The sequence below is a fragment of the Macaca nemestrina genome, chromosome 7 (assembly GCF_043159975.1).
Source record: "Macaca nemestrina isolate mMacNem1 chromosome 7, mMacNem.hap1, whole genome shotgun sequence".
In the NCBI taxonomy this organism is placed as follows: Eukaryota; Metazoa; Chordata; class Mammalia; order Primates; family Cercopithecidae; genus Macaca; species Macaca nemestrina.
In genome coordinates, this window is record NC_092131.1 from 78,218,466 (window position 1) to 78,228,284 (window position 9,819).

General features: G+C 36.8%; 1 long non-coding RNA gene across 2 annotated transcripts in view; it reads right to left on the reverse strand.

Annotated features, from left to right (window-relative positions):
- The window catches only part of LOC105477917 (uncharacterized), a 106,061-nt gene extending 97,501 nt beyond the window's left edge, over positions 1-8,560 (reverse strand). The window contains exon 1 of one of the 2 annotated variants that reach the window (XR_011625970.1): positions 7,868-8,560. This is a non-coding gene — a long non-coding RNA (uncharacterized lncRNA). Of the gene's footprint in view, positions 1-7,823 lie in introns of both variants that reach the window. The other variant, XR_985016.2, reaches the window with a different exon arrangement.
- Between the last annotated feature and the right edge of the window lie 1,259 nt (positions 8,561-9,819).

The window sequence follows — 9,819 nt, forward strand, 5'->3', positions numbered from 1 at the left end:
CCATCAGATCTTGTGAAAACTCTTGTCAAGAGAACAGCATGGGGGAAACAGCCCCCATGAACCAATCACCTCTCACCAGGTCCCTCCCTCAACACCTGAGGATTACAATTTGAGAAGAGATTTTGGTGGGGGCACAGAGCCGAACAATATCATCATCCAACTTCTACTTGTCAATATCTGCATCTCTTCCCTGTGGGCTTTCTCTCAACATTAGAGGCCACTCTGCCTGAACACAAAGCATGCTGAATTTGCCTAAGTAATGCCAGAATTAACATCCATTTGGGAGCAGCTTTCAATTAATGAATGACGGGAGTTAATGTAAAAACACCACAGTTCCTTCATCCCTATGGTGGAATAAATATAAGAAGCATGTTTTTTCCAGATTAAATTCTAGTTACCCACAATGATAACTTGTTTGATAATTGTGCAAATTGCAAAATATGGTAATAGTTCTCTCCATGTTAGTGTGTGCGTTCCTTTGCAAGGTGAGATTGCTGTCCCTTCTGACAAAAAGTAGAGTACTCCATCTCTATTTATTTAGATTTTTTATTGTTTTGTATAATTTCTTAGTTACTGCTCTAGGTAATACAATATGCATATACAAGTTATCATAATGTATTGTAATTGACATTTTACCAGTTTAAGTGATGTGTAGAAGGCTTAGTTTCATTTAGGACCTTTTACCCTCCCTCCCTGCTTTTAAAATATAGTTGCCTCAAGTATTTCCTTTATATATATCAAGTACTACATCAGATAGTATTATGATTTTTGCCTCAACCATAAGATATGATTTAAGAAACCCACGGAAGTAATCTAGTCTATTATATTGACCCTTATTTTTACACATTCTTTCTTTCTGGAAGTTCTTTCTTTTCTGAGGTTTTGAGTCTTCTGTTATAATTTCCTTTCTCTTTAGAGAACTCCTTTTGCCCACGCTTCAAGGGCAGATTCCTTGGAAATGAATTCTATTAGTTTTATTTTTTCTGAGAATGTCCCTATTCACTCGTCATTACTGAATGATATTTTCACCAGATAAGAATTCTCAATTGACCACTATTTTCTTTCATTATTTTAAAATGTGCTGCTTCTTTCTGGCCTCTGTGGTTTCTGATGAAAAATCTATTGTTGTTTGACTTGTTTTTCCCCTATCATCGATTCCCTCTGGTTACTTTCTTTTCCTTTACATTTCAGAAGTTTAATTATAACATATCTTGGTATGAAATTTTTGAGGTTTATTCTATTTGGGTTTCATTTCTGTGAGATAAGCTTCTTGAATCTGTAGGTTTATGTGTTTTACAAAGTTTGGGACATTTTCAGCCATTTTTTCTTTGAATACTTCGTTGGTCTCATTTTTTCTCTTCCCCTTCTAGAACTCTGGTGAAACAAACAGTAGCTCTTTATATTGTCCCATTAGCCTGAAACTTTGTTCAGTTTTGAAAGTATATTTTGCTTTGTTTTTCAGATTGTATAAATTCTATTGATCTGTCTTCAATTTACTGATTCTATGTTTGGTTGTTTCCACTCTACTATTGGGCCATAAAGTTAGTTGTTTTTTTCTGTTATTTTATTTTTCAGTTCTATAATCTCCATTTGGTTGGTTTTTTTTTTAACAGAACTTTTATTTATTTTCTAATTTTCTATCTTTTCATTTATCCCAAGAAAAGTTTTAATGGCTTGTTGAGACATTTTTATAATGGTTGCTTTAAAATTCTTGTCAATTCCGACATCTGATTCTTCTCCATTTTAGAATCCATTGGCTGTTTTTCCTCATTCATGTTGTGATTTTCCTGGCTCCTGGTATGAGAAGTGATTTTTCTATTGTTTCCTGGATATTTTGGACATTGTATTATAAGACTCTGGACCCTTTTACTATCCTTTCTTTTAGAGGGCAATTCCCTGGTGAGCTGTAGCCTGAGGGTGGTGGGTGTTTATGCTCAGCTTCTTGCTGGGTTCCACTGACACCAACCATACAGAATTGGAGCACTGACTCTCACTGTCTCACCTGTCAAGCTAGAATTCTATATCTAGTGAAAATACTCTTTGGGAATTAAGGTAAAATTAAAACAGTCTCAGGTGCAAGAAGACTAAGATAATTCAAATGCAGCTAGCAAAACTTCTCTAGAAGAATTGCAAAAGAAAGTTCTTCTGGTGGCACTTTCAGAAACAGAAGTGAAGGACACAGTCAGTCTTACTAAGAGATTGGTTATATTGAAAGACTAAGTAAACTGAGCAAATAAGTAAAAATATTTAGAGTGATGGGAACCAAGTTTCTCATGTTGAAAAATATATTAACAAACTCAGAAATTTGTTGCATGTATTAACAGCTTGTTGCTTTTTATTAATGAATAGTATTACATGGTACAGATTTACCAGAATTTGTTTAGCTGTCCACCTATTGAAGGAAATTCGAGTTGTTTTTAATTTGGGTCTATTACAAATAAAGTTGCTATGGACATTCATGTATGTTTTCATTTCTGGGGGATAAGTGTCCAGGCAGAAGGTTGCTGGATTGAATTGTAAATATATATTTAGTTTTTTAAAGATACTACCAAAATATTTTCCAGAGTGATTGTGGCATTTTACATTTCCACCAACAGTGTATGAAAGATTCAGTTTCTCTGCATCCTTGCTAGCATTTAATATTGTCACTACTTTTTTGTTATAGCCATTCTGATTGTTGTGTAGTGATATCTCATTGTGTACTTTATTTGCATATTCTAATGGTTAGTGATGCTGAAACATCTTTCACGTGTTTCTTTGCCACCTATTTATTCTGTTTTATGAGATAGATTTTTGTGTCTGGTTGCCTATTTCCTTATTGGACTGGTTCTTTATTATTAAAGTTAAGAGGTTTTTTTTTTTTCTAAAAGAAAATTGTGTTCTATATTTGTGTCCTTTATCAGAGATGCAGTTTGTCAATGTTTTTTCCCAGGCTGTAATTTGTCTTTCCATCCTTGTTTAACAAGGTATTTTCCTTAATAACACTTTTAATTTTGATGAGGTTGTATTTATTGTTATGAATCATGCTTTTGGTGTCATGTCTAAGAACGTTATTATAGATTTAATGTCCTTAGTAGTTACAGGGCTATTCAGTTATATTGGGTTATATTATATTTATATTGGGTAAGTTGTAGTATTTGTGCTTTTCAAAAAATTGCTCCTTTTCATCTGAGTTGTCAAATTTATATGTGTAGAGCTATTTATGGTATCCTCTTCTTATCATTTTGGCATCGTCAGAGTCTGTAGTGATAGTCCCTGCTTCATTCCTGATATCAAAATTTTGTGTCTTTTCTCTTTTTCTTTGTCACCCTTGCTAGAGATTTGTCAATTTTATTGAACTTTTAAAAGAGCCCATTTTTATTTCATTGATTTTCTCTACTTTTCATTTTCAACTTTACTTTCTACTCTTTATTGTTTCTTTCCTTCTGCTTGCTTTGGGTTTATTTTCTTCTTGTTTTTTGAGGTGGAATCTTAGATTATTGATTTGATATTTCTCTCTTCTATAATATATGCCTTTAGTGCAATAAATTTCCCTCTCAGCATTCCTTTAGCTGCATCCCACAAATTTTTATATGTTGTATTTTTATTTTCATTTGGTTCAATGTATTTATTTCCCTAAGACTACCTCTTGGGCTCATTGTTTATTTAAAAGTGTGCTGTTTTAGGCCAGGCATGGTGGCTTACGCCTGTAATCCCAGCATTTTGGGAGGCTGAGGCAGTTGGATCACCTGAGGTCCGAAGTTCAAGACCCATCTGGCCAACATGGTGAAACCCCATCTCTACTAAAAACACAAAAAATTAGCTGGACGTGGGGGTGTGCACCTGTAATCCCAGCTACTTGGGAGGCTGAAGTAGGAGAATCGCTGGAACCTGGGAGGCGGAGGTTGCAGTGAGCCAGGATCGTGCCATTGCACTCCAGCCTGGACAATGAGAGCGAAACTCCATCACAAAAAAACAAAAACAAAAACAACAACAACAACAAAAAAGTAGTGCATTGTTTAGCTTCCAAGTGTTTTTAGCTTGTCCTGTTACTGTTTCATAATTGGCTTACAGTTTGATTTCATTGTATCAGAGAATACACTGTATGCCTTTAATTCTTTTATGTTTGTTGACATTTGTTCTATGGCCCAGGATATGATATATCTTGGTAAATGCTGTATGAATATTTGAAAAGAATGTTTATTCTGCTGTTGTTGGATGAAGTTTGTGTTCTATGAGTGTGAATTTGATGTTGTTGGCTGATGGTTTTTTTAATATACTTGCTGATTTTCTGTCTATTCTATTAATTATTAAGAGATGGATATTGACATCTACAACTGTAAGTGTGAGTTTGTCTATTTCTTCTTTCGTGTCTTTCAGGTTCTTTTTTTTTCTTTTTGTTCATTTATTTTGCAGTTTTGCTGTTTGGGACATATACATTTAGGATTGCTATGTCTTCTTGGTGGACTGACCCTTTCATTAGTTATTTAATGTTCTCCTTTGTCCCTGGTAACTTTTCTCAATCTGAAGTCGAATTCACCTAATATTAACATAAACATTCATCTTTTCTTTTCATTAATGTTTGCATGGTATCTCTTTTTCTATTGTTTTACTTTCAATTTTCCTATATGTTTATATGTGAAATGCATTTCTTAGAGTTAACCTATATTAGGTAATAATTTTAATCCACTCTGATAATCTCTGTCTTTTAATTAATATATTTAGACCATGTATATTTAATGTAATTATTAACATATTAGGGCTTATGTCTACTATTTTATATTTTATTTTTCTGTTAATCCCCTCTGTTTTCCTTTTCTATATTTTTCTGCTTTCCTATGTGCTATTTGAGCATTTTAAAAAGTAATTCTAATTTACCTGTAAAATACTTTATTGTATATTTGTATAGTTTTTTAATGGTTGCTTTAGATTTCATATTATACATACATAACTTATTATAGTATTCTGGTAACAAATTTTTATCCATTTGAATGAAGCATAGAAACCTTACATCTCCTTAAGTCCCCTTGGCTCCCCTGTTGATAACAAAACTGCATAAACTATTTTCTCTACATACATTGAGAACCACATCATAACAAGAATGTTACAATTGTCTTTCAACCATCAGATATTATTTTAAAAATTCAAGAGCAGAAAGTTTATTGTATTTCCTGTGTATTTACTTTTTCTATTGTTATTTCTTCCTTATCTATGTTCCAGGTTCCCTTCTTTTATTATTTTCTTTCTGTTTCAATAATTTCCTTTAGCTCTTTTTTTAGGGTAGGTCATCTAGAGAACAAATTCTGGTTAGTTTTCTTCCAACTGAGAATGTCTTGATTTTTCCTTTATTCTTAAAGGATATTTTGACTGGATATAGAATTTTGGGTTGAGAGATTTTTTTCCTTCTGCATTGAACGATATTGCGCAGCTTCCTTCTAGCCTTCATGGATTCTCATGAGAAACTCACTTTCATTGGAATTATTTTTCTTCTACAGGTGAGGTGTTATTTCTTTCTCACTCTTTTTAAGATATTTTCCTTTAGTTTTCAGAAGTTTGATTCTGATGTAACTTGGTATGGAATGCCTTTGGTTTATCCTGTTATGGTTTGTTCAACTACTTGAATTTGTAGGTTTACGTATTTTGTCAAATTATAGAAATGTTTAGCTATTAATTATTTGAATATGCCCTCTTTCTTCTCTGTGGGACTCTAATATCATGAATGGCAAACCTTTTTGTCATCTCAATGAGACCTTAAGCTCTGTCCATTTTTTTGTCTGTTTCAGTCTAGTTTTTCTCTTGTTCAGACTGGTGACTTCCATTGTTCTATCATCAAGTCCATAGATTCTTTTGTCTTTTTTAGTCTGTTGAGTCAATTTGGTGAGATTTTTACTGGATATTCAGTTATTACTTTTTTCAGTTCTGAAATTTTTTTTTTTTCCGCCAAAATGCCTTTTTTTGCTAAAGCTTTCTGTTTATTTTTGAGTCTATTTTTTCATTTGTTTCAAGCATATTTCTAATTGTTTATTGGTCTTTTTATAATATCTGAGTTAAAATAACTGTCAGATAATATCAACATCTTTGACATCTAGGTAGTGGTATCTGTTAACTATCTTTTCTCATTCAAGTTAGGATTTCCTTGTTCTTCATGTGACAGTACTTTTGACTGTGTTCTAGACATTTTTGATATTGTTTTAGGATCATTAGGGTTTTATTTGCATCTTCTGTTTTAGCAAGATTCCCTTGACACTGTGCCAGAAGAGTATGGCAGGTACCATCTTATTACTACCAGGTTGTAGGGGAAGTCCAATTCCCCACTCAGTTTCCATTGCCATTTTAATAGGGAGGTGTAATTCATTGCTGGATGGGTATGGAATTTCAGGCCCCTCACTAGGCCTCTGCTGACATCACTTCAGTAATAGGGGATGGAATGTCTTATTATGGCTGGGATGGGTTGGAAGTCTGGGTTTACCAAGTGCTCTCTACTGATAGGAGATTGTTGATACCTGGCAGAACTCAAAGTCCAGACTGGCTAATAGTCTTTCAATGATACTGCTCCAGGGGCAGGGTGATGGGTATTGTATGTGTGTGCCTGGGGCAGGGAGGGTTTTCTCTTATTGAGGGGTGATGAGGGTCTGAAGTATAGTTTTCCCTCTGGGGCTTTGGGTCAGTTTTTTCCATGGCGTTAGGTTGAAGTCATCCTCTCAAAGTTTTTGCCTGTTTGGCTGCCCCTTCCCATCCTAGAGAAAGTAGAGAAAGCAGGATTTTCTTAGCACTCCTTTGTTTGCATCTGTTAGTGTTTTCAGGTTGCAGGGTTCTCCAGCACTCATCTAAGATATATGAGGCAATAAGAAAACACAGGGAATATACTTCTATGTTATTCTATGGGTGTCAAGATCTCTAGTCAGTCTTTCTTCTTCTCTTCACTTTTCAGAGTCCCCTGTATTTCTATTATGTCCAGAGTTTGTAGCTATACTTAGCAGGAGGAATAAAGAGAAATACATCTATTCCATGTTATCCAGAATTGGAAGCCCTGTAAATGCCCTTTTACATTTCAACTTTTGTATACATTTTATACCAATCATATAATATTAATTATGTATATATTAAGTTACAAATAAATATACAAACACATATATAGAAGGTATATGCTTAAATTTTTTTTACTAATGGGGTGCAGAGATAAATACAGAGCAGAGTTGTAAGCATTGCTGAGTCATTTCTGGGCCTAACTCTTCTACTAACTCATACGATTTGGGGCATTCATTTCTTTCACCTCTAAAATGAAGCACTGGGCAAGATAGTCTCTAAGACCACCACTTTTTCCTCTAAAAGTCTACAAATAATTCTCAGTAGAATGCCTTCTAAAAGATATGAAATACCACATAAAAATTGTTTCTATTTATGTTTTATTTAAAGCATCTTTAAATCCTAACACGTATTAATTTCCTCAAGAGTAAAGTTCTATTCCATTTTTATTACAATCATCTAATCGAGATTGATCTCATACATGTAATTGTTAAAGAAAAACAATAAAATTGGTTTGATTTAAAAGGGTCTATTATCCTATTTTCTGAGTTAAGTTCAGGGTTGCACTACCTTATTAATTTAGTAATTCTGGACATTTTTCAGTAATATATTCTCCTCACACACTTTTCTCATGGAACTGAAATGGTAAAAATATCTGAAAGAGGCTATTTTATCCCAGGCTTAGTGGTCCAAGATCATAGACTGGTGTGTTTTGTGCTCTGTGTGCATATATATTCCTTCTTCTCAAATACATTATATGCTACTGCCTCTGCTGGGGTTGTCTATTAGTTTGTTCTCATACTGCTGTAAAGAAATACCTGAGACTGGGTAGTTTATAAGGAAAGAGGTTTAATTGGCTCACTGTTCTTCAGGTTGTACAGGAAGCAAGGCAGCATCTGCTTGGCTCCTGCGGAGGCCTTGGGAAACTTACAGTCTAGGTGGAAGGTGAAGGGGGAGGTGGCACCTCCTATGGCCTGAGCAGGAGAGAAAGAGAGAAAGGCGGGAGGTGCCACACACTTTTAAACAAGATCTCGCAAAAATTCTATCATGAGACAGCACAAAGGGGATGGTGTTAAGCCATTCATGACGGATCCACCCCCAGGCTCCACCTCCAACAATGCTCCGCCTCCCACCAAGCTCCGCCTCCAACAATGCTCTGCCTCCCACCAAGCTCCGCCTCCAACAATGCTCCGCCTCCCACAGGCTCCGCCTCCAACAATGCTCCGCCTCCCACCAGGCTCCGCCTCCAACAATGGGAATGACAATAGAACAAGAGATTTGGGTGGGAACACAGATCCAAACCATATCATTCCACCCCGGGCCCCTCTCAAATCTCATGTCCTTCTCACATTGAAAAATACAATATTGCCTTCCCAACAATCTCCAGATTCTTAATTCAACATTAAATCAAAAGTCCAAGGTCTCATCCGAGACAAGGCTAATCCCTTCCACCTCTGAGCCTGTAAAATCAAAAACAAGTCAGTTACTCCTAAGATACAATGGGAGTACAAGTATTGGGTAAATACTCCCATTCCAAAAGGGAGAAATCAGCCAAAAGAAAGGGGCTACAGGCCCCACAGAAGCCTGAAACCCATCAGACAGTCATTCAATCTTAAAGCTCCAAAATAATCTCCTTTGACTCCATGTCTCACATCCAGAGTCCACTGGTTCAAGGAGTGGGTTCCTAAGGCCTTGGGCAGCCCTGCTCCTGTGGCTTTTCAGGGGTCAGCCCCGACAGCTGCTTTTATGGGCTGGTGTTGAGTGCTTGGGGCTTTTCCAGGGACATGGTGCAAGGTGTCAGTGGATCTACCATTCTGGGTTTTGCAGGATGGTGGGCCTCTTCTCACAGCTCCACTAGGCAATGCCCCAGTGAGAACTCTGTGTGGGGCCCTCAACCCCACATTTCCCCTTGATACTGCCCAACTAGAAGTTCTCCATGAGGGAACCACCCCTGCAGCAGGCTTCTGCCTGGACATGCATGCCTTTCCATACATCCCCTGAAAATCTAGGTGAAGGCTCCCTAACCTCAACTCTTGCATTCTGCATATTTGAAGGTTAACACCACATGGAAGCCACCAGGCTTATGGCTTGTGTACCCTCTGAAGCAGCAGCCCAAGCTCTACCTGGGCCCCTTTGACCTACGGCTGGAGCAGGAGTGGCTAGGACACAGTGAGCAGTGTCCCAAGTCTGTTCAGGATGGCAGGGCCCTGGACCTGATCCACAAAACCTATTTCCCTCTTAGGTCTCTGGGCCTGTGATGGGGGAAAGGCCTTGAAGTTTTCTAAAATGCCTCAGAGGCCTTTTTTCCATTGTCTTCGTTATCAGCATTTGACTCCTCTCTACTTACGCAAATTTCCCCAGCCTGCTTGAATTCTTCCCTTGAAAATGGGCTCCCCCCCTCCCCCACATCACCAGGCTGCAAATTTTCCAAGCTTTTACGTTCTGCTTCCCTTTTAAGTATGTTTGAGTTTTAGGTAATTTATTTGCTTATGCATATAAGTTGTTAGAAGCAGCCAAGATACATCTTGAATGCATTGTTGCTTAGAAATTTCTTCCACTAGATACACTAAATCATCACTCTCAAGTTCATAATTCCACAGATCCCTGGGGCAGGGGCAGAATACAACCAAGCTCTTTGCTAAAGCCTAACAAAAGTGACCTTTACTCCAGTTCCCAATAAGTTCTTCATTTCCATCTGAGACCTCCTCAGCCTGGACTTCCCTGTCCATATCACTATCAGCATTTTGGTCAGAACAATTTAACAAGTCTCTAGGAAGTTCCAAACTTTCCCTCATTTTCTTGACTTCTTCTGAG